At 35.5% G+C, this 25,486-nt stretch overlaps 1 long non-coding RNA gene across 3 annotated transcripts; it reads right to left on the bottom strand.

The window, feature by feature from the left end:
- Positions 1 to 2,637: 2,637 nt before the first annotated feature.
- On the bottom strand, positions 2,638 to 24,350 carry LOC120087749. Of its 3 annotated transcripts, none has more exons than XR_005484669.1 (4): positions 24,065 to 24,350; positions 5,081 to 5,182; positions 4,900 to 4,997; positions 2,638 to 2,822 (listed from the first exon to the last, which is right to left on the bottom strand). It is a non-coding gene; the product is annotated as an uncharacterized LOC120087749 (long non-coding RNA). The 3 variants fall into 3 exon arrangements; XR_005484668.1 differs by lacking the exon at positions 2,638 to 2,822 and adding an exon at positions 4,283 to 4,764; XR_005484670.1 differs by lacking the exons at positions 2,638 to 2,822; positions 5,081 to 5,182 and adding an exon at positions 4,283 to 4,764.
- Positions 24,351 to 25,486: the final 1,136 nt, after the last annotated feature.

The following is a 25,486-nucleotide window of genomic DNA, read 5'->3' as shown; positions in this document are numbered from 1 at the left end:
CCATTTGCCATATCTCATAGTCATAATATGAGGTAATGGATAGGAAGATGCGGATAGACTTCAATATAGCAACAGGCAAGAAAGTCTCCTCATAGTCAATTCCCTCCACCTGGGTATAACTCTTTACCATAAGTCTAGCCTTAAAGGTTTGTACCTTCCCATCAGCACCCTGTTTCCTCTTCTAGATCCATTTACAAACTATAGGTGTAACTTCATCAGGTTGATCTACAAGATCCCATACTGAGTTGAAGTATATAGACTCCATCTCGAGATCCATGGCTTTGACCCATTCATCTCGATCAACATCCTCCATGGCCTTCTTATAAGACAACGAATCCTCAATCTCACCATCGGCTACCATAGCCAGGATTTCAGTGAAACCCATATAGCGAACAGGTGGGTTCGTAACCCTCCCACTACGTCGAGGTTCCCTCAACTCTTGAGGTGGATTTGACCTACTAGATGAACTTCCATCAACAACTCTTGTTAATGTAGTAGGCCCTTCAATAACTCTTGTTGAAGCTTCAGCAGTTTTGTTGGAAAATTCACACAACACGATTTTACTACATGGACTGTGCTCCCTCATATGATCCTTCTTAAGGAAGGTAGCGTTTGTCGACAAAAACACCTTGTTTTCCTTAGAATCATAAAAGTACCCCTCCCATCGTACCCTCCCCTCCCCCTCCCCCGGTGTCCCTTTTGAGGTAGCCTACAAATAGGCACAACCTCGAATGTGGTTCCAGTTTCTTAGGATTAGCCTCAAGCACATGTGCTGGACAACCTCAGATGTGGAAGTGATGCAAACTAGCTTTACGCCTATTCCACAACTCTAAAGGTGCTCTGGCAATACTCTTGGAAGGAACACAATTGAGGATATAAGTTGTAGTCTCCACTGCAAAACCCCAAAACGAGTTCGGTAAGGAAGTGTAACTCATCATCAATCGAACCATGTCCAACAAGGTTCTGTTTCTTCTCTCCGATACATCATTCTGCTGAGGTGTACCAGGCGCTGAGAGTTGGGAAATGATTCCAGGTCTTATCATATAGTTCTAGAACTCAGAATCCAAAAACTTTCCACCCCGATCTGATCGAAGTGTTTTAATTCGTTTATCCAATGCGTTTTCAACTTCATCCTTGAACTCTTTGAACTTTTCAAAAGATTTTGACTTTCATTGCATCAAATAAACATTCCCATGCCGAGAGTAATCATCAATAAAAGTGATGAAATACTCGTAGACTTCCCTGACTCGCACATTTATTGGACCACAAAGGTCTGAATGCACTAACTCTATAGGCTCTTTGGCTTGATAACCTTTTCCAGTAAAAGGTCTTTTAGACATCTTTCCTTCAAGGCATGACTCGCACACAGGTAAAAAAATTTTCTCTAACTCGCTTAGAAGTCCATTCTTCACCAACCTCTCATTCCTATTGAGATTGATGTGCCTTAATCGAAAGTGCCAAAGTTGGGCATTTTCCTTAGAAGAAACCTTAAGTCTTTTATTTTGAGTTACGATAGTTTTAAACATCTTTATATTATGGAGGGAATTTTTTGCTCACGGCCTTAGCACATACAAATTATTTTCCAATTTTGCTGAACAAATCTCAACACCATCTTTCAGAGTAAACACTTTATTCACCGAAAAGTTGAGAGTATATTCACATTCAATTAGACACTTTACAGAAATTAGGTTCCGCTTTAACTCAGGAATAATATAGACATCACTCAAAATGATAAATTTATTTTGTAAAGTCAACTGGAGCCCTCCCACTGCCACAACTGAAACAATGTGCCCAGTGCCTACTCGCATCGTCATCTCACCAGCCTCAAGCTGCCACCAGAATCTAATCCCCTGAAAAGAAGAACAAACATGATTAGTGGCTCTAAAGTCTATAATCCAGGTAGAATCATTATTCTCCACTAAATAAGTTTCCAAAACTAGTAAATCAAATTTACCTTGTTCTGCCTTGGCTTTAGCTTTCTTCTTCTCCTTCAATCAGCGAGGAAAGTTCCGCTTCCAGTGCCCATCCTGGTTGCAATGGAAACATTTTCTTTTTTTCAACCGGCGTTGGTCGCCTACCCCGTTGTGTGGCAGGTTGTGGATTAGCAGGTGTCTTCCCTTTCCCATTACCACCCTTATTCTTCTTCCACTTGGTAGTGTTAGAAGTAGAAGATGCAGACTTAGTTCTTGAGGTCGAACCTCGATGGAACTTCTTAGATGATGAATCAACATTTTCCTCATCAATCTTCTTCTCCTTGCTTTTCAGCAAGGATTGGAATGTCTGCAACTCATTGAGGGGAATTGTAAAGGAATGATCAACTTTATTCAGCACAACATTGCTGACAAAGTGCAGAAAGCTTTATGGCAACGTGTGCAAAATTATGCTGACCTGGTTGCTCTTATTGATATGGGACTCATTCATCTCCGCCACATTGAAGTAGACCATCATGTTCAGAACATGTTCTCGAACAGATGTACCCTCCTCCATTTTAGAGTTGAAGATACATTTCAAAGCTTCGTGCTTGAGCTGTCCAGACGGTTGTCCGAACATTCCTTGCAGGGACTCCATGATCTCACGCTGGACAAGATATAAGCTTGGGCCTTCTCGTTCGCCCGTGTCTATCTTTCATATGCCTCCCGAACATTTCGAGCAATAGTTTGAGTCGGAATAGGAGGACACTCCTCTGTAAGGACGAACCTTAGGTCATCGATGATAAGAATGGTATTTATCGTGTTTTTCCAACTAACGTAGTTTTTGCCAGTCAGTTTGTCGGCACTTAATAGAGCTAACATGGTTGTTTCCATTTTAAAGTTGCTAAATTCCTGAAAAACATGAACAAACTTAATGAGTCTATGCATTACCCCTTTTAATACCAAGTTTAGTTTTAGCAAAATAGTTCGATTGTACTCTAAATGAAAAGATATCTATTTTACAATGATGCCCCAGCGAGGTAGGACAAAAGTCACTGATGGGGTGATCAAGTGCCCCTTCACTAGGATGAGACATTCTCAACTATTAGACAGAAAAAACACTTGTAACTGACTCTAACAGTCACCATTTTCCGGTCCAGAACTGTTAATCTTTAACAATTCCGCGTAAGTGTAACCCTTATTCCAGGCTTAGAGTCCTGCCCTAATGCGCCCACCATAGGAAAAAAGCAGATTAGGACAAGAGATTAAAGCGACTTTATCCTATATAGGAGATCAAATAAAGAGTCATGCAAAACTTCCATCCTTTAGGGGTACACTCCCAGGGTGCCTCGAGGCGATGCACAAAACGTTATCCAACCTAATGAGAGAGACCGTAGGATATGTTGTCACACGTCCCGCTCCCACTTACTATGAACATTCTCTCCATTCACCTTGGTATTGACCTATCCAAACAACATCCTTTAGGGGGAGACTCCCAGGGTGCCTCGAGGCCGAGGATAGATCTCACGGTGTGAACATTAGGAAGAAACGTAAAGAGGTTTAAGTGAAGTATCATATACCCCAAGTACCTCCCACTGAATGTTCTACCTAGGATTCATTAACTTAGACAATTCGGCTACTGATTTTATCTAAGTGTAAGTTTAATTTGCTAGAAAACAACTCTTGCTTTTGATAATTAAACAAGTTCGAATCAAGTCCCACAGAACACTTTAACAGACTATCATCAAATTTTTCATGCATGCATCAAATTTATCTAATTCACCTTTCTAGGTAGGTTCCCAATTAGGGGTGTTCCGTTTCTGTCAGCTTAAGTACCACAGCCTAGACAGAACCCATCTTAGATAAAAGGTCCCTTATAGATAGATTTGGTACATCTTTAATCTTTTATTAGTCAATTTTAATCCTATTAAACTGATTAAAAGATTAACTTAGGTTTCTAATCTCAATAGAACTGTGATCTTAGGTCTATCTCCATCAAATTTTAAAACTCTTTTAAAAAAATGATTCAAGCCTAAGTTTGCATGCATGTCTTTCTTATTGTTTTTAGTTTTAATTTCTATTATAACTCTTATAAAAGAAACAACCAAAATCATCCACATTGCTAAGCTAGACTAGGTATTTATAACTCTAATAAATTTGACCTATGTGTCATGCTTCATGCAATGTCCATTCATTACTATATATAACTCTTATATAAAAAGTAATGAACTAAGCATACATGCTTCCATACACCTTTATATTATAACATTTATAATATAAAGATGATGTATGAATATGCTTAATGCATGCATAAATATATTCATGCATAAATATAACTCTTATATTATATGATGCATGAGCATGCTCTTAAAGTAATATAATCATGCAAGCTACTATATCATAACTCTTACAATGTAGAGATGATGCATGACAAATGCATAATCTATGGTGGGATTTAAAACTATATGGCATACTATATGACATATAATTAAAACATACTATCATGTACATTCACCAAAATTAATGGACTGGGATGATTAGCCTAAAAAAATGGAAAGGAAAACTATCTATTACATAGACCATCGAGTAAACCGGTTCAAACAGGCAAACTGGGTCTTAAACCGCCTAGGCGAAGCCTCGCTTCCTGATCGTATAGCTTTTTCTTGTGATCGTCTAGTAAAGTTGGTTGAGTAACCACAATCGTATAGCAACGATCAAGTACCTTTGACTATGCAATGAAGCATGAAGGCCACTCGATCGTGCAGTGCACCATATTTAAACACAAACCTAAACGATCAAGTAGACGACAACTATGCGATGAAGCGTGACCGTCTAGACGATCGAAGAGCAAGCGCTGAGTAACATGAAGGAATGATAAAACATAAAACAAAAGACTTCAGAATCAATAAGCAACTTAAACTACATTTAATTTGAGTTTTAAGCATGTTGTTCATATGATATTCAAAAGAGGGTTAGAAACAGATATTACCTTTGAAGATTTCTTCCACGAATTCAGCTGAAATTCACCAAGATAGAGCTTGAATCTTCAAGAGGACTACCACCGAGATCTTCTCTACTATGCTCAAGCTGGAACATGTGGTGGAAACACTTAAATCAAGTTGAATTGATGAAGAACAAATGAGGGATGTGTAGGGTTCTCAGGTATTCACTTCAGTAAGTAAAACTCAGAATCCTTACTGATCTTCATGCATGGAGCTATTATATATAGGTAGAAATCATGCAAAATCAATAGGCTGCATGGAGGGCACCACCTGCTTGGTGATCATATCAATTTATTATTGGATTTTGGTGACAATCCATCAAAATATGGTTAGTGGATTTTTTCCAAAAAATGGAAAAATCCACTAACTTAAAATGATTTCAAAAAATCATTTTTATTTTTATTTTTAAATTAGTTTTATAAAATTAATTCAAAAATACTTAATTTAAATAAAACTAATTTTAATTTATTTTTAATTAAACTTTTTAATTAAAATAATATTAATTTAATATCTAAATATTAAATTAATAAAATATCAATATCACCAAAAGATCAATTTTATATTTAAATCATAATCTAAATATTAATTGATTTTCTAATTTCGTTTAATTTCAATCAAATTAACGTTTATAATTGTATCATATACAATCAATCGAAAATCCCTAAAATTTGAATTTGAACATTTCAAATTTATAACCCTTATTTTATACATCAATACTTAATTTGTTATTCCAATTTAATGAGCTAGTAGAGGGACCTAATAGACCTACAGATCATGAGCTCCAACGATCTGCAATTAATTTGTTAAAACTCTTTAATCGAATTAATTACTGTTCGTTAACTATCAAGACACACCACTATAGCTCGATAGTTATACTCTCCTCACTATAGATATATTTCTGTCCATATAAACAATAGTCAGTAAGTCAATCCTTCATCTGTCGTTCGTAATTACAGTTGGGTCAAAATTATCGTTTTACCCCTGTAAATGCATCTCGTTCCTTAAGTTCCCACTGACCCTCCAATGAACAATTTGATTCATAATACTACTTATGAATCATGTCCTTCTATGATGAGAAGGCGGGGCCCTGATTGTTCAAGACCTGAAATCAGTACTTAAGAGAACAACCTATCTATTAATCCTAAAATAGGTGGGAGTGAATTCTATCTTGCAGGGCTATATCCCCAGCTATCCATCCGCTCTTATCCCCAAAATGGAAGGCTTATTGAGTAGTGCTGTTGAACTACTCTCACCCATGCAGATCAAAGGATAATCCCGAATAAACAGAAGTTCATAGCTAGCTCAGGATTAAGATCGAGTTATCCTAGGTTACTTAGTATGAAATAGTCAGTTTTAACAGTAAACGGTCATTATAAAGAAAAGTGACTATTTCGTGGTCCAGTCTCTATGCAAACTCATTGCATAGAATGCCCCCACTCACATGTTTCTACATGAATGATCTGTGGATCACGTCATCTGTATTACTTATACAAAATGGGTTGCATCCAATAGTGTTACCAGGATGAGATACCCAATTTCATCCATATACTTATAGACCATTTAGGCTATATACTATTAATTTGATCTTGTTTATGTCACCACATGAAGTTAAAGTATTCATACTATAGCCATTAGATTTTCATAATAGAATGCAAAGCAACAACTTTATTGAATAAGGTACTCAATAATATTTTATTGATAAATAGAATGTTTAATATAAAATTTACGAACTGCAAGTTCTAGGACATTCCCAACAATAACACTTACCGAGTGATCATGTAGCCAGTGACTATGTGATGAAGCATGCTGGCCTACACGATCGTTTAATGCGTGCACATACCATGCAACGAGTATCCCATACTCAACGATTGTTTACCCTCATCGTTTACACGATCGAGTAGCCAACGCAAACCACTTGAGTAAACACTTCATCGTTCGTTTAGCATCAGCCATACGATTGTTTAGTAAATGTTACACGATCGAGTTAGAACTTTTCTACCCGATCATTTAGGCAAATCTAAACGATCTTTTAGCCTGGCCTACACAATCTGACCAATTCTTGGTCTTTTTCTTCCTTGAAGTAAACAACATCTCCATGACTTGAAGCTTCATCATAAGCGACTCTTACAGACTCAAACTCTTTGAATTACAGACTCGATAGCAAGTTAATATACCCAAAAATACAGGGGTCCTTATAATTAACTTTAAAATGTAAAAAAAGCAATAACCAGAGCCAATCATCCCAGAAACTCCATTAATCTACATCCATAAATACACACTTAAACATAATGTAGACATGCTTTAAAACTCACCAAGAATGTAAATGCAATTCAATACATCAATAGATTTGGAATATCAGAAACACCTGGCTCTAATACCAATTGAAAAAACTCTTATTCAAGAGAACCAGTGAGCAGAAGTAAGATCTTTTCAAGCCTATTGTGAAAGAATAAATGCAATCACAAACATACACGAACAGTTATGCATTATAAAGAAAATTACAGTATGCTTTCTTACTAAAACAAAAGGAATTGAGAGACATACCTTTGAAGAACTCTTCTTCTAGAAATATCTCGCTCTCGTGAGCAACCGTCTAGCAACCTCTCGCACTAGTCACAATCACAAACTGTCTAATCCTCGACAACCCCTAGACACTACCACTCGACAACCTTGGTATTCTCGCAGTGAGAATCCAGGAGGTGTGGGCTCTATGAGAATTTGTTAGAGGGAAGGAGGAAGGATACGATCGAGCTATACGATCAAGTAAGTGGGAGAAAGGTTTGATCTATTGTATAGACAGTGGATACTTAATCGTCTAGCAATCTCACACTCTCGTAAGCAATTGTCTAGCCAATCATCTAGTAATCTCTCACTTGATCATTTAGTCTCTCGCTCGATCATTTAATCTCTTGTGAGGGCTATTGTATAATCTCTCGTGAGCGATCGATTAGTAATGCCAATAATGAAACGATCATCCAACAAAATGAAGACCCTTTTCATTTTAATCTTCAAGTATTAAAAACTAAAACTAACCTCCCACTTACATGGTTAATGGAGAAAATAAATAACCAACTAAATAATTATCTCATAATTGTTTTTATTATAAATAAATATAATAACTAACTTATCATATTATATTTATAACCTATAGTTTTAATATCACATTATATGTAATATTTAAACCATAGTTTTTTTCTTCTTTATTTAATATAAATCATATTTATATCAATTCCTCCAATTAATGTATCTAATACATCAAATCAATTATATCACATATAATTGAACCAATTTAATTATAGCACATATAATCAAATTCCCTCTTGTTAATTTGAACACTTCAAACTAACCCAAAAACTGATTTTCAACTTGAATCTATTGAGCTACCAAGGGATGGACCTGTAGCTTGAAGCTCCAACGGTATGTGAATAACTGACTAAATTATTTAATCACGATATCCACCATTCGTTAACTGTCGAGCACTCAACTAAAGACCGATAACTGCACTCTTCTTATTATAGATATATTTCGTCTCCATTGGCTATAACCAATCAACAGCGCGATAATCCTTTATAAATCACTCATAAGTGCAGTTGAGCCAATTTACCGTTTTGTCCCTGTAGTTACATCTAACTCCTTAAGTACCACTGATTCCTCTAATGAAAAATACATCATAGTCGTACTATGAGTGAACACTTCTCGGGTCATGAGAAAGTGTATGGCAACACATTGTTCAAGCCCTGGAATCAGCCCTTAAGGGAGCAATCTATCTACTTACCTCTACTTCGGGGAATGAGTGAATTCCATCTTGTGTAGCTGAGTGCCTAGGCCCCCAATCAGACGAATCCTCAGAGTGGTAGGTTTAAGTAGGCAATTTGGTCACTCGCACCCATGCAAATCAAAGGGTTGCCCTCATAGGCAAGAAGTTCCCAACTTACTCAGGATTAAGGTCATGTTACCTATGGTCATCCTAGTTAAATGAAAGTCTCAGTCATGAACAATGTTATATAATGAGACTACACATTTTGTGGTTCAGTCTTATACAAACTCCTTTGTATAGGATACCCCCACTCGCATGTTTCCACATGAATGATTAGGATCAGACCATCTGTAGCACTTTACAACACAAGTGGGTCGTATCCGTAGTGTCACTAGGATAAGGTTTCCCTCCTTTATCCATATACTACAGACCATTTAGGTTATTACTTAAGGCATGATCCACTTGTATGTCTCCACATACATACTTAAGTTACAACAATAACCAGGGATATTAGTTTATTGGTTTGTGGTTAATGCAACTAAAATATCCCATATTTCATAGACAATAGTTAAGAAAATATCTTATATTATTACATCACAAATGTTTGTTCATACACGTGTTTACAAACTGCAGAATCCTACGAGATTTAGGGCATCAACCCCAACACGTTTAACAATGGATAACTCTATGATTGTTGAATTCTATGATTCCTTTTGTGCCATTAAGGACAAGGAAACGGGGAAGACTCTTCTTGAAGAAACAATTAAAGGTGGTCTTTATCAACTCAGTGGTGTCAAAGTAGTCTTATCTAATGTTAAACAAGAAGCTTGTAGTCCAACTTTCTCTTTTGTTGTTTTTATCTCCTGTTTGTCTAAAGATAAGAATGGGAAGAAGCCTATGTTAGTTCTCCAGGTAATCATCATGTTTTGTATTGCTCTAAAGATGTTTGGCATAGTAGATTGGGCCACCCATCTATTAGAGTTCTAGACTGAATATTATCTTCTTGTAATGTTAAAGTAAGGATGAATAAAAAAGTTATTTTTATGAGGCTTGTCATTACAGAAAATTGCATAGATTATCCTTCTCTCATTCTCTATCTTATGCATCTCAATCTTTGGAATTAATACATACAAACTGATGGGGTCCAACTCCCTTGAATTCTATCAATGGTCATTCCTATTATATCAGTTTTATGGACGACTTCAATCGAAATACATGGATTTACCCCTTGAAGTTCAAAAGTGATGCTATTATAGTCTTTAGACAACACAAACAGCAAGTCGAAAACTTATACGATACAAAAATCAAAGAAATCCAATATGATGAAGGTGGTGAGTTTAAGCCCTTGATACAGTTAGACTTAGAATCTAGCATTACAATGCAACTTTTGTGTCCTTATACCTCTACCTAAAATGGTAGAGTTAAACGAAAGCACCGACATATTGTGGAAACCAGTCTATCTCTTCTTACCCATGCCAAAATGCCACTTGTTGGGATTGATGTCCTAATTCTCCTGAAGTCTCATAGTTTGTAAACTATACACATTGTTATGAATAAAATAAGAGTTATTTTATTTTGCATTTACTCATATCCAATAAACAAAGCTCCATGGTTATTGTATGAAAATTTAAGCATGTATATAAGATATACAAGTAGATCATGCCTTAAGTGATAACCTAAAAAGGTCTGTAGTATAAAGATTAAGGAGGGATACCTGATCCTGGTGACACTACGGATACGACCTGCTTTGTAGAGGTTTAAAGTGTTGTGAACTACTACAGATGGTAGATCCCTACCATTCATATGGAGACATGTGAACGGGGGTGTCCTATACAAAGAGTTTGTATAAGACCAGACAACGAGATGAATAGTCTCTTTATATAACACCATTGATACTTGAGACTTACATCTCACCTAAACGACCATAGGTGACATGATCTCAATCCTGAGTGTTCTGATAACTTCTACCTTTGAGGACGGTTCTTTGATTAGTATGGGTGAGAGTGGCCAGATTGCCAACTCAACAAGACTACCTTTTTGGGGATTTGTCTGATTTTGGAGCTGAGAACTTAGTTACACAAGATGGAATTCACTCCTTCCCCGAAGTAGGGGTAAGTAAATAAATTGCTCCCTTAAGGGCTGATTCCGGGTCTTAAACATAGTGGCCACAGTTTCTCTTTGGAAGAGAGGACTCAACCATAGTAGGATTATGACTTATGTTCATTAGAGGGATCAGTGGTACTTAAGGAGTTAGATGTAGCTACAGGGGCATAACGGTAAATTGGCCCAACTGTACTTACGGGGGATCTGTGAAGGGTTATCGCACTATTGATTGGTTGATATGGACACAAAATATATCTGTAGTAAGAAGAGTGCAGCTGTCGATCTTTAGTGGAGTGTCCGATAGTTAACGGATAGTGGATCCCGTGACTAAGAAGTTTAGTCAGTTATTCACGTACCGTTGGAGCTTCAAGCTACAGGTCCATAAGGTCCCTTTGGTAACTCAATGGATTCAAGTTGAGAATAAGTTCTTGATGTTAGTTTGAAGTGTTCAAATTGACAAGAAGAAACTTAATTATATATGATATAATTAGTGTGATGTATGAGATACATCAAATGGAGGATTAATGTAAATATGATTTACATTAAGTACCATAAAATAGAAAAGGAACTATGGTTTATATGTTTCATGAGATGAAATATTAAAACTATAGGTTATAAATATAATATGGTAAGTTGGTTATCATATAATTATTGGATAATTATCTCTTTTTCTCTAATAACCAATTGAATGGGAGGTTATTGGTGGTTTTGTGGTAACCATGAGATAAAAGGAAAAATGGTTTCCTAAATTTAGAAGAGTTGCTACTTTCGGAAAGAAACTCACGGAAAGACTATCAAGTGAAATTATTTCACTAAATGATAGTTGATAGAGAGACTAAATGATCGTGGAGTGTTACTATACGATAGTTCACTCAGCTAGTCACAGCTTAACGATCGTAGGGCATTATCTATACAATGGGCTACATTCTTCTACACGATTGAGCATTTATCTATATGATAGACACTTCCATCTTCCACTTGCTCAATCGTCTACATGATTGTTGTTTCTTCAGTCTCTTCCTCTAACCAAGTCCATACAGAGTCCACAACTTTTGAATTCTCACACCGAGAATACCAAGGTAATCATTATGGTGGTGTCCGCACTCAACTCGATTGAGTTCGAGGTTTTGGAGGTCGTTCATTGGGTTCGTGATCATTGTGATCGTTGGGTTTGTGTTTGCTGTTAATCGTGCTATGTTGCAGTTGTTGTGTTCGAGCATATGTGTCTGGGAGACTGAACAAGCGTTCGTGATCGAGAGAGTTTGAAAAATGAGTCTTCAAAGGTATGTACATTCTATCCCATGATCTCATTGTAAAGTATACTTTAATTTCGTATTGTGCATGACCTGTTGGTTTCCTTTTTGTGACTATAATTGTTTATGTTCAATTTCGAATGGAATTTGGAACGATCGTTCCACTGCTCATGGAAATTCTCGTGTCTAATTTTCTTCAATTGCAGCTTAAGTACCCCAGCCTAGACAGAACCCGTCTTAGACAAAAGATCTCGTATAGATAGATTTAATATAATTTTAATCTTTTATGCCAATCAATTTAATCCTATTAAACTAATTTAAAAAGATTAAAATAGGTTGCTAATCCCACGAGAACCTTGAACTTAGGTCTATCTCAATTCAATTTTAAAACCCTTTTAAAACATGAGTTCATCTAAGTCCACATGCAACTCTTTCTTATTGATTTTAGTTCTAATTTCCATTATAACGCTTATAACAGAAACAACCAAAACCATCCATAACGCGAAGCAAACAGATACAAGGAATTCATAATGCTTATAAATTAGTCTAAGTGTCATGTTCCATGCATTTTTCATTCATTGTTACTTTTATATAACTCTTATACAAATAAGCAACAAAGCAAAACATGCTTCCATTCACACTTATACTATAACACTTATAATATAAAGATGATGCATGAATATGCTTATTGCATGCATAAATATAACTTTTATATTTCATGATGCATGCGCACGCTTTCCTGTAATTTCATCATGCCATATTATAACACTTATAATACATGATGCATGAATAATTGCATAACCTAAGATGGGTTTCTAATCTAAATGTCATACACTATGGCATATAAATAATTGCACTATCACACCCCGCCTCGAGCCCGAACTCTTGAGCCTGAGGAGAGGCGTGAGGGACCGCAGATACCACCCTTTTGTGATACCTACTGTCCAACTGAACCTCTTACTTTACTCAATAAATTTTAAGTCAATGAGGTAACAACAACTGATTATGTAGGCCCATTTTATTACAACCATGTAATGTTTATACAACTCCAAGACTTAACAACAAAGTTTACAACAACCAATCTTTAAAACCCTTCGAAAGTGTAACTGTTGTGGAAGACCTTGACCTTAGCAGGGAACTCCTCACCTTTCACTACCTTGGTAAGGATAGGAATCTTTCGCTTAGAAGTTCCTTGATCTTCCCGGGCTCCTCTTTTGAACCCTAAATTTCAGATTCAACTTAAGCTCAGATTACTCATAGTTCTAGGCTTTATCTCGAGTTACTTTCTTCTACAAATATGCTCTAAAATGTCTCAAGATCTTACCTCAAAATCTTAGCTCGGAAATTCTCATGGTTTGGTTGGAATATTCAAAAAATCAATACTGGCCCAACTTACCCGATAGCTTGACCCTTCTGTCTTTTCCTCATTCTATAGCCTGATTCCTTAGAGCTTTTTCTCTGGCAACCCTACCCTGAAAGCTAGACTCTCAGAGCTTTCAAGTGGCTTTAGAATCACTCCAAACGTACGAGTATTCTGGGAGATATCCTCGTCCCAAGTTGATGTTACTTCCAGATCTTCATGTCCGACAGCATCTTTCCCTCTTCGAACCTCTTGACCAACGCATAGTGTTACTACCAACCCATGCGTTCTTCCATCAATGCATAGATTCCTCATAATTAGCCTTCATACACTTCCTAATGTCCTTTGAAGAGAAATCGAGTTATCATCTGAAGAGATCCCTGGCTCTATTTATAGCCGTCCAAAATCTCTCTAAGGCCGACACCTCCTACTTGGCCGCATGTCCAAGTATCTTTTCCCCACACTATCAATGCAACCTTCATGCCATTGCAATCTAAGGTGTCTTCCTCTTCCTTAGCCAACACATAATGCTCCCCAACAAGCCACATGTTCGGATGTCAACTTTGAATGTGTCCATCCAATATCATATGCATACATCCAACCTCATATGCGTCCATCTAATCCCCATATGCGTCCATCCAATTGTCGCAACATACCTATGTCCGGACACCACCAGTTGGCACAGGCGTCCATCCAACATCAAAATGCGTTCATTCAATCTTACCTTGTGCATCCAATTGACACAACTTGGTCACATATGCTAGATGCTCGCAAGGCTCCTCTTTGGCCGCATATCCTTCTCTTTCGCATGGCTTACCTTTTCCCTATGCGCTCAACTAGGATAATGACCAACACTCTTTCAACGCATACTACTAGTCTTGTCTCTTATACACATCTAGATGTGTATAAGAGACAGCTATTAGCCTTGTCCTATGTGCCCACATGCCCTCAGATGTCCAATGCATAACAACCTTATGTACCGCAAGCCTTAGCAATGCAAGACGTTTCACCGTGCATCTACCATGGCTTTGTCTCATCGCCTAGTTCATCGTTTAGTACTGCTGCCGCATAGCACCATTGCATAGCGTTGCCGCATAGCACCAGTCTACCACATAGCTCTTGCTCATCGTGTAGCATTGACGCCTATCATCTAGAGAAGCACGACTATCGTCTAGCGCACACACCCATCGCGTAGCGTCATCGCCCAACGTCATCGTCTAACGCTGATGCCGATCGTGTAGTGCCAACGCCTCATCGTCTAATGTTATCGCCCATCGCATAGCACTATCATTTAGCTCCCCGTATTTGCTATACGATCTTCCAGTGCCTGCCTACACGATCACCTACCTCATCGTGTAGCTCCGCTCACTTACTAAACATCGCATGCCCCGTCGTGTAGCGCTGCTCATTTGCTACACGATTGTATACCTCATCGTGTAGCACTGCTTATTTACCACACGATCAACCAGTGCACGCAACTCCAACGCCCAGCGCCCATGTCCGCGCAGCTTAAGGCTGTCGCATGCTTTGCTAACCTTTCAAGACATTGGTTGCCACATGCTTGTCCCCACATAGCCTTTCCTCTCAGCCACACTTTAGCCTCTTTCAATACCCAAATAACCTCTCAAATTTTAATGGCCAACGCATGGCACAACACCAACGGCCAGCACAAGGCCAACGCATTGTCTAATACTTAGTCATTTCTCTAACTTCCAACGCATAGTTCTTTTTGGCATCATACTTAAACCAAAATTTCACTAGTTAAGGCTTATCTCAAAGCTACTAAACAATCTTATTTAAACACTTAGGATTTTCCTCCTCTTCAATATAGGATTTAACTTATACTTAGTTAATCCCTTTTATTTCCTACTTAAGTAGGAAAAATGAAAAACTGGGTTTCACATGCACTTACTGGTGGGAGGCATTTCACATGACCTTTACCTCATCAATCGAATGCCTATTTCCATTCTCATAGGTCCTTCACTATGCTTCATTACAAACAATTTGATTATCATGATCTTCACATCTTTAGCACTGCCTATTATCCATACCTTAAACTGTATTAGCAATCATAAAGGATATAAATGTCTTAGCTCTTCTAGCTATATCTACACCTCTCGGCATGTTTGTTTCAATAAGGATGACTTTTCATACAACGCCTAAAGGAAATCGGACATGAGGATTTTCATGAGCAGCAGAAAGATCGTTCCAAATTTCAATCGTATATGAACATTAACAATTACAATCACAAACGGAAACAACAAGCTATGTGCAAAACGGAAATTATAGCATGCTTTTCTAAAGATCAAGGGATAGAACAAACATACCTTTGAAGACTCATCTTCAACATCCTTGATAGCAACACGACAACACATGAACGCTCGAACTCTATGATCGCAACACTGCACGATCACATCGAACTCGAACACAGTGATCTCCAAGATCACGAACACCACGAACGTAACGAACGGCCACCACAGAACCTCGACTGATGTCAAGTTTAGTATGACACCACCACAATGGCTACCTTAGTATTCTCGATATGAGAATCTAGAAGTGTGGGATCTTTGTGGACTTGGTTAGAGGAAGAACAATCGTGTAAACGATTGAGCAAGTGGGAGATGGCAGATGTCTATCGTATAGACGATGTCCAATCATTTAACAAACGCTATGCGATTGTTTAAAAAAAGTTGCACTATCATTTAACTAATCGGCCAGCTGAGTGTCTATCATATAAAAACACTCCACGATCGTCCAGACTCTCCAAGCTGTCTTTTAGCAAATCTAATTTACTTGACAGCTGCCGTGAGTAATTTTCGAGAATGGAAATCTTAATTCAACAACTACTAAATTTTAGAAAAACATTTTTTCTTTTATCTCACGGTCCTTAAAGAAGATCATCAAGTCCAAAAGGGAAATTCTCCAAGAAGTTCAACAAGTTCAAAAGGCCGATCATCCAAGAAGATCATCAAGCTTAAGGATTAAAGTTTATTTTTTTTTAGAGAAAGAATCAAAGGATTATGTATTAGAGGTTATGTTCACTATATTAAAATTGATACAAATACAAAATTTGAATTCAACAAATTAAATTTCTCCAAAAATCTCGTCAAACAGAAAGAATTGTAGAATGATAATTGAAGTTTTTGTTATTATAAAGAAAATGTGAATCATGCAAAATGAAGTCTCTAAACTTATTTTCTTTGACGAAATTGTATGATTGTTATCTTTATATTTAAATTTTGATTTATTATTATTCATTGACCGTTATATTTGAAGGGAAAAAAAGACATATATGTATAGTATCTTGAAGTTTGAATTTTGATACAATATTGATTATTAGATTTATTTCCAACATTAATAAATATTTAGATTATTCTCAAATTTAAATTCTGATTCGTAGGAAATTTAATTTGATTTTCTTTACTTTTTTAAATTTCTTTTTTAAGGAGACGAGTGAGTAAATTGCCAGAAGCAAAAATAAAACAAGAATTGGATCGGTAGATAAGAAATAGAAGTGAGTTTGAATGAGAAAAAGGGAAGAAGAACTAATATAAAAAGTAAAGGATATGGTTCAGGAGGGAGTGTTATTAACTATAACGATTATTTTGGATGTTAGATTTTATGTCCTAAAACTTATACTGAAAATTCTAAAGTCGTTATTGAATATATGAATTGCTTATTTCGTTAAACAAAAAGATTCATGACTATTACATGAATACTTGAACTTTATGTGGAGGCATAAAAGTGGATTAGGTTAGAGTAAATAGTCAAAATAGTCCATAGTATATGAAATAAGGTTGTGTGCTTTATTTTGGTAACACTATCAGATGTAGCCCACTCTGTAGTTGTTACAAGGAGTTGTAAAGTGCTACAAACGAAGTGATCCTAATTCGTACATGTGATGACATGAGGAGTAGAGGCGTCCTGTGCAATGAGTTTGCACAAGATCAGACCACAAAATAAGTCACTCTTACTTTATAACGTTGTTTACTACTTAAAACTAACTATTTTACAACGATGACCTAGGTAACTTAACCTGAATCCTGAGCTAACTATTAATTTCTGTTTATTCGAGATAATCCTTAGATTTTCATGGGTGAGGGTTGACTCAACAGCGCCGGCTCAATAAGCCTCTCATTTCAAGGATAAGACTGGGTAGATAGCTGGGGACATAGGGTACAAGAGAGAACTCACTCCTACCCGCTTTCAGGGATAGTAGAGAGGTTGTTCCCTTAAGTGCTGACTCCGGGTCTTGAACAAGGGGCCCCATCCTCTCATTGGCTCGACAGGGACTCGGTTTTATGATCAGATCACAAACCAATTGTTCATAAGAGGATCAATGGGACTTAAGGAACAAGAGGTAATCTCGGGGGTAAAACAACCATTTAACCTAGCTGTTATTACGAACAACCTGTGAAAAGTTAAATTACTAATCATGGTTATATCGAGTAGACACAATATATCTACAATGAGGGAAGTGCAACTCTGGGCTTTAGTAGAGTGACCTAGTAGTTAACGAATGGGGGTTAATTTGGTGTATAGCGTTTAACTGATTAATCTCCTATCGTTGGAGCCCATGAGCTAGTAGAAGCCCATGATCTGTAGGTTCATTAAGTTTCTTACTAGCTCACAAATGGATTAGCGTTAAAGTAGTGTGATAAGTTGATTTGAAACGGTCAAATTAGAATTAAGGGAATTAGTAATTATATGTGATATAATTACACGTTTAATTTTGGAATTAAACGAAATTGGAGAATCAATTAATATTTAAATATGATTTAAATATTAAACTCATGAATAGGGATTCATGGTAATGGAATTGGTGATAAATTAATTTAATATTTGATATTAAATTAATAAAATTAATTGATTTATTAATTTTATTAGAAAATTAATTATTGAATTAATTTTGTAAAATTAATAAGACTTTAATTTTAAATTACAGAATTAAAAATTAAAATGAATTTTTTATTTCAAATCAAAATTTATATAAAATAAAAAAGAAGAAGAGAAAGTGGAAATCCCAAATTTTGGGATTTTTCCACTTTCTTTAAAGTAGCTCACTCACCAAAGCACTTCAATTTCCAGCTCAAATTCAAAGCAGCTACTGTGATTCATACATGGTTGTTAGTTGCATGAATGCCATGCAATATAAAGCTGGAATTTTGAATGGAATGAGCATGCAATTGCTGCTGAATTCTGAGAAATTAAAGGTTGAAGAAAATTGTTCTTCATAGTGAAACCAGAAAACCTTTCTTCTCCATTTCCCCAATTCAAGCTTATTTTGAGTCCCACAACTCAATCTAAAGCATCGAGAGGATAGTAAGGAAGCTTTATGGTAGTTCACATGCAAAGGAATGGAGAATTGTAGTTGGAATTCGTGATTCAAGTGTATCTCCAAAGATTAGTGATGAAGCCTTCTTTTTAGTTTATAAGCATGCTGATTTTGGAGCCAAAATCAATGAATTAAAATGCTTATGATCCTGTTTTTCTTTCGTTGCATGTTTTCTAAGTCTATCATTGGATTCATAAATATAGCAGTTGAATTCAATCAAAGAGGAGTAACACCTTTTAATTTTCAATTTGTAGGAAATTTATATAAAGTGTATTCCTTTTTAACCATAACAATTATTTAGATTTCTATAGTTTCAATTTTATCAGAATCTTAGATATCTTATTTATTTGTTTGAACCAAATTTTTTACCCATTTTTCATGTGTTTTAATTTAACATGTTTATTCATTATGTTAGGAGAACTACCCATGAAAAAACTATCACAATGAGCAACAAGGTCAAATTTGATAGATTCAAAAGATCTAAAACAAAGGTATTAGTAACGTATATATCTCTAACCTTGAATTGCACAAGCATGCCAACAAAACCAATAGTCATCAAAGATATTATTCTTGAGTTAGTTGATAATTTATATTGTTATTCCATCACCTTTTAATTTCATGTAAAAAAAATTACGGTTTATATCACTCTCATCAAAAGTATTGATTCAAAAAATATGTCACAATCAAAATTTATGTTCCAAGTGTCCCAAAGATCCTAAAAAATTTATGTTCCAAGTGTTCCCTATAATTTTGGCTATCAACTATTTTATTATTTTTAACTTTATGTCAGGTATTTATTATTTGAACTTAATAAAATTTATATTAATTTATTATTAAAATTTCACCGACAAAATTCATGTTAAAATCTTTAACCACGTGCATTGCACGTGTTTTATGACTATTGTATATAAAAACACCATGCAAATGAAAGTGGCTTAATTATTTAGCCAAATTAAACATAATCAAAGGATTATGTACAAGTTTTATATCAATTGAGCTATGTCCATTTTGACAAATTCAACTAATCTAAGTATAGTTACATTACAAATATCTTACAAGGGTAAGATTCAACTTCTTACTTCTTTGAAGTAATATAATATAATTCAAGCTCATAAGAAATTTGCTAAGTAATACCAAATAAACCATAATATCTTAGGTTACTTCATCACAATTTGATTTTTAATCTTAGGGTTTTTTTTAGTACAATATTTTCGTTAAATTATTCCCCTAGAAAAATGTTTTTAAGCTTTTTAATAGGAAGTTGACTTATGTCATTATTGTAAATTATTGTTTAATTAAACTTTTTTTTTGGGCAATTTAATTAACATAATTGTAGACAAGGTACTCGGATGCTATTTGACATCTAGGCCATCAATGAAGCCAATATCTTCAAACTGTTATACAGAAGTCAACGTGTAAAATATTTTAATAAAATAAAAATTCAGTGGCAGATCTAACAAATTTGAACAAAAATATTTTTTTAAATTTCTATAAATAACATAACTAAACTTTTTTTTAGACGATTAATTAAACATTTTTACTTTAAAGAAAATTTTATAATTTAATTAAAATGATTTAAGACCAAATTAAGAAGCACCTAAAGACTAAGATGATATAATTAATATAGTTAATTACAACGTTTAGTTTATGAACTTTGTGCTTAATAAGTTGTTGTCTTATAAAATCATGAAAAGTTATGGTCCAATATAAGCATTTTAACTGTAAGTTTATAAACTTTGTTAAATCTTTTAAAACATTATGTCCTTTTAGAATATGCCAATTAATTGAGCACAACTTGAATGATGTCGAGACTTAAACTTGTGATTTAAATTATAGGTTGAAATACCATGTTAATTTATGGTTTTTGCTATGGTCATTACAAGAAATTTGGACTTTAATGTCGGTTGAAGAAACTAAAAATAAATGTATAATGTCGGTTTTAAACTGACATTAAAGATATATTTTAATTAGGCTACAATGTCGGTTTAAAATCGACATTGTAGATGCCCATTTGTTTTTTTTCCTTTAGTAAAAAATATCTTCTCTTTCATTTTTCTATCTTTCTTCTCTCTTCTCCACTTCAATTTGACCAAATCTCACCTCTCCTTTCTAACTTCTTTCCTTTGAACCCTCTTCCATTTGATCAAATCTCACATCTCTCCTTTCTCACTCTGTTCGTTAAAAGGTGTAGATCTCACTATCATCAGCTCTGTTTGTCAACTCCGCTCGTGGAGATGCATCTGCAGTCGTGCAGTCATGCAGTCTCAACTCCATTCGTCGGCGATCGTCAACTCTGAGGTTCACTACCTTCGTTCATGGTCGTCAACTCCGTTCATCTACGGTCGTGTGGTCAGATTTGAGGTTCACCTCATCACTGACGTCAGATCTACGATCTCGTCTCGCTCGTGTGGTTTGATCTGCGGTCAGCTCGTCACCGGCTTTCAGATCTGCAGTCGTGCGGTCAGATCTGAGGTTCACCTTGTCACCAGCGTCAGATCTGCGGTCAACTCATCTTGCTTGTACGATCAGATCTGCGGTCACTGACGCTCATGCAGCTCCGAACATCTCGCTCTTGCAACTAGATCTGAGGTTCACCTCGTCGCCGGTGATAGATCTGCAGATTTGGTCATGGACTTTTCAGATCCAGTCGTCTATTTGCTAAATCTACTCATGGGTCTTCAGATCTAATTGATAACTGGCAGAAATGCCAGTTATTATGAGCCTTTTATTTAGAATTATGAGGGCTAACAAGTAGTAAATGCGGTGATAATACTTAAAATTTGTGAAAATTTGAGTTTTGCGTCGATTAGCACCTAAATCCTCACTGACCCCAATATTATGCGTTACTCCGTGCCAAAGTATCTATTTTTATAGCTACCACAGGAATCAAACGCATGCGCCAAAAATAAGCAATCAAACGCATTCACTGAAGTCAGGCGACCACAAAGACAAACGCATGCGCTGAAAGCCGAGCTATCGCATAGACGAACGCATGTGGTGATCGCATGCGTCCATTGCATGGAATTTACGGTAATCGAATGCGTCCATCACATGAAAGTTGAGGGGATCAAGCGAATGCAGTAATCACTTGGAGATTGCGGCCACAGAGTGATAACCATAATAGAAGGGTGATCGCAGGATGGGTAAAATGCGTTGATACTTCAGTTGAATCAAGCTCGGGTGCACACTTTAGGAGTATCAACAAGATAAGATGATGTGACATTGCCCATACCGCGACAAAGGCAATAGTGAGACATAACGTAATCATGATAGCTGTCGGCGTTTAAACTCTATAAATAGCCCATTGAACCTTCATTTCAAGGCATCCGAACTTCTGCATCAAGGCAGAGGTTTGCGATCACAGATGAGAGCATGAGCGAGATGTTCAGTGAGAATTCTTCATCTCCACAAACCAGACCGAGTGACGACCAGAGCTTTCGCCGGAGATAGAGCTCGATAGAGAAATCTCCACCATGCATCCGTGGCACCACCAGCAACCTTGACGCAGAGTCTTTCATTTCTCTTCTAACCTCTGTATTCTATTACATTTTAGCTTAAGATATTAAGACATTTTGCAATCAATGTATATCTTGATTCCTTCAATGCCATCTTCTTCATCATCTTTATCTTTATCATTGTTTACCTTCATCGTTTATTTATCAAAGGTGATCGCATACTTAATCGTGCAGCCTAGAGATAGGATGCATGTAGCAACCCATTGAGAGGTATGAGTTGTACGAGTATAGTGAGTTAATCCTCTTTGCTTGGTGAAAGGCTATAGCAACGCTTGTCAATGGGTTGTTGCAATGCATGTCTATAAGTTAATTTGCCGCGTCTAACTGCCTGAGAAGGTAAGAGATGGAATGCACTAAAACAAAGTATGCATTGTTCCTAGAGATAGGCACAATCTTATGCTCGACGCAACCATGCACTATAGAGATATAGTCATGCGGCTGACCACCGAAAGGTGTGCGATGCGTTAGTGTGACGAGCTGGGATTACTCGAACGATTTAAGATAATAAACATTATTATGCGTTAATAGTTGTTGTGCATCTACCAATTCTCATTGCAAGTCTTACATTGTTCAATCTGTTTAGTTAAGAGTAGAAGTAGTGTGTAAATCCATTAAACTTCTTCTTTTTACTTTTATTCATCCCCTCAAACGCATTGCTTCACAAGCATTATTGAGTGACAAGTCCCTGTATTCGACCTCGGATTACCCAAGAAACTTACGTTCTCGTTATACTTGGCGCGAATGTAAGAAAACTTGTGATAGGAACGCGTGGTCATTGCATAATTCCATTCCAACCCATGACCTCCGACACATGGGCATAAACGCATAGCTTAAGCCATGTACCACACATGATTGCGTGCACAACCCATCCCATCATTTTTCCTCCAACACTAGCCATGCAAATTCGTTTTTCAGATCTGTTCCAATCTTCGAGCTCCAAGTCAGACCTATTCAAGCTTTTGGGTTGAGTGAAGCTCTTCATAATTTTTGTGTGGGTTGTGTGAGTTGTTTGCTTGCTCCAAAAATAAATTTTTTGTTTTATATTTATTTTCAATTTAGTAATTTAAAGTTATTTCATTCATTTTGTTTTTATTCCAATGATAAAGCTTCTTGAGATTTAAAATGTTGGAATAAAATTGGTTCAAGAATATGTGCTTGTTTAATAGTCTTGTTTGGTGTGGTTCAAGTGTATATTAGGATTTTTTTTTTAAACTATATTTTAGCCTTTAATATTTTATTTGTCCTTTTGAGTTTATCTCAAAATTTTAATATAAACAAATTTAGGTATTTTTATTTGTAGACATCGTTTTAGCCTGCGTTTATTATTATTACTATTATTATGTTTTTTTCCCTCTTTTTCATTTTTTTAAATTTATTTTTAAGTTAATTTTATTTTTATTTTTAAGTTAATTTAATTTATTTTTAGGTGAGTTGTGTGTTTGTTTTTATTCAAATTTATTTTATTTTATTTTATTTATTATTATTATTATTATTATTATTATTATTATTTACTTTATTTCTTTTTCTTCTCTCTTTTAACCATTCTTCAACAACTTCCTCTTCTTCCCTTTTCTCTCCTTTTGAATCTACAAAAAAAAAAAAAAAAAAACTCAACTCCCCCACCTTGCTTCTTCTATAAATTGATCACAGTGTTGGAGGAAAAGAAAGAAAAATATATAGAAGGAAGAAAGGGAAGAAAAAATAGAATAGGAGAAAGGAATAAATTGAAGACAAAGGGAAGAATGAAAGAATCATATTGGGACTAAGTGAGAATAGAGTGAAAAGTATAGAAGATGAGAGAAAAGGAAAAGAAATATTCCGACAAGTACCAATCCGATGAACAGCGACTCCGACGACTAGCGGACCTCCATTCCGACATATTATTGCAAATTCCAGCGAAGATCCACGACGACTATCATCACCTACAAAACAAAGGTAGAAAAGTGAAAGAAGAGAAAAGAAATTTGTGAGGAAGAAGGAAGACGGGGAGAGAATAGAGTATTTAATAAAGGTGTGGACCCTTCTCCTTATTTATTTATTTTTTATATTCAATAAATATAGTGGGCTCTACGTACTTTTATATTATTATTTTATTTAATAAATATAGTGGACCCTACATCTTTCAATATTATTATTTTTAAAATGTGGTGGACCCCTCTTGGCTTTATGTAAATATTTTTTTTTTTCCTTTTCCTATCTTCTCGATTTTCACCTTTCTTTTTCTTTTTCTATTTATATTAATTTTCTTATTTATTTTGCTCATTCTTTCACCTCAATCTCACCCTATTTTTTATTTTTTATTTTTATTTTTATATTTATTATTTATTTTGCTTCTTCTTTCTCCCAATTTCATCCATTTTATATGCTTCTCAAAGATCATTTTTTAAAATTTTCTAAAAGATGTCTCCAAATTTTTTTACTTTAATCTTTTTTTTTTCTTTCTATTGCCAACTTTACTAACCATTAGGTTCTTAATCTCTCAATACAGTGGATTCTTGATTTTGGTTCTTCTATCAAATCTCCATTATATGATTTTAAGTTTTGATGAATTTTAAACTAGTTTTAAATATGAAATTTAGATAGATTGTAGTTTAAAATTTCTTTAAAACATTTAACCAAAACTTTTACTTTAAAGTATGATTCTATTCAATTTTTAGTTTTAGAGATTCTTAATAGTATTCCAAATTGATTGAATTAAAACTTTAAATATGAATTTTAGATAGGTTTTAATTCACATTTTTGCAAAATGAAAATTAATTTTACTTGAACTTATTATTAGACTAGTTTTAAACATGAACTTAAATAGATTGTAGGGTCTTATAGTTTGTAATTGTATTGTACGAACTTATTATTTATTTAATAAAATATATGATGTTTTATTTCAAAATTAGTTGCATTAACCACAAACCAATAAACTAACATCCAAAGTTATCTTATAGCTTAAACATGTATATAGAGACATACGGGTGGATCATGTTTAAGTGATAACCTAAATGATTTGTAGTAGATGGATAAGGCTAGGTACCTTATCCTGGTGACACTACGAGTTTGGCCCGCTTTGTAAGTGTTACAATTGTCCTGATCAGTAGACATGTGAGCAGGGATATTCTATACAAAGGAGTTTATATAAGATCGGACCACGAAATGTTTAGTCTCATTATATAACGTTGTTCATAATAGAGACTTACATTGCCAGATCGCCGACTCAATAAGCATACCATTTTGTGGATTCATCTGATTGGGGAGTTGGG

This window comes from Benincasa hispida, chromosome 10, assembly GCF_009727055.1.
Source record: "Benincasa hispida cultivar B227 chromosome 10, ASM972705v1, whole genome shotgun sequence".
Classification (NCBI taxonomy): Eukaryota; Viridiplantae; Streptophyta; class Magnoliopsida; order Cucurbitales; family Cucurbitaceae; genus Benincasa; species Benincasa hispida.
Note: the sequence above shows the minus strand (reverse complement) of the source record. Positions and strands in the feature narration are given on the sequence as shown.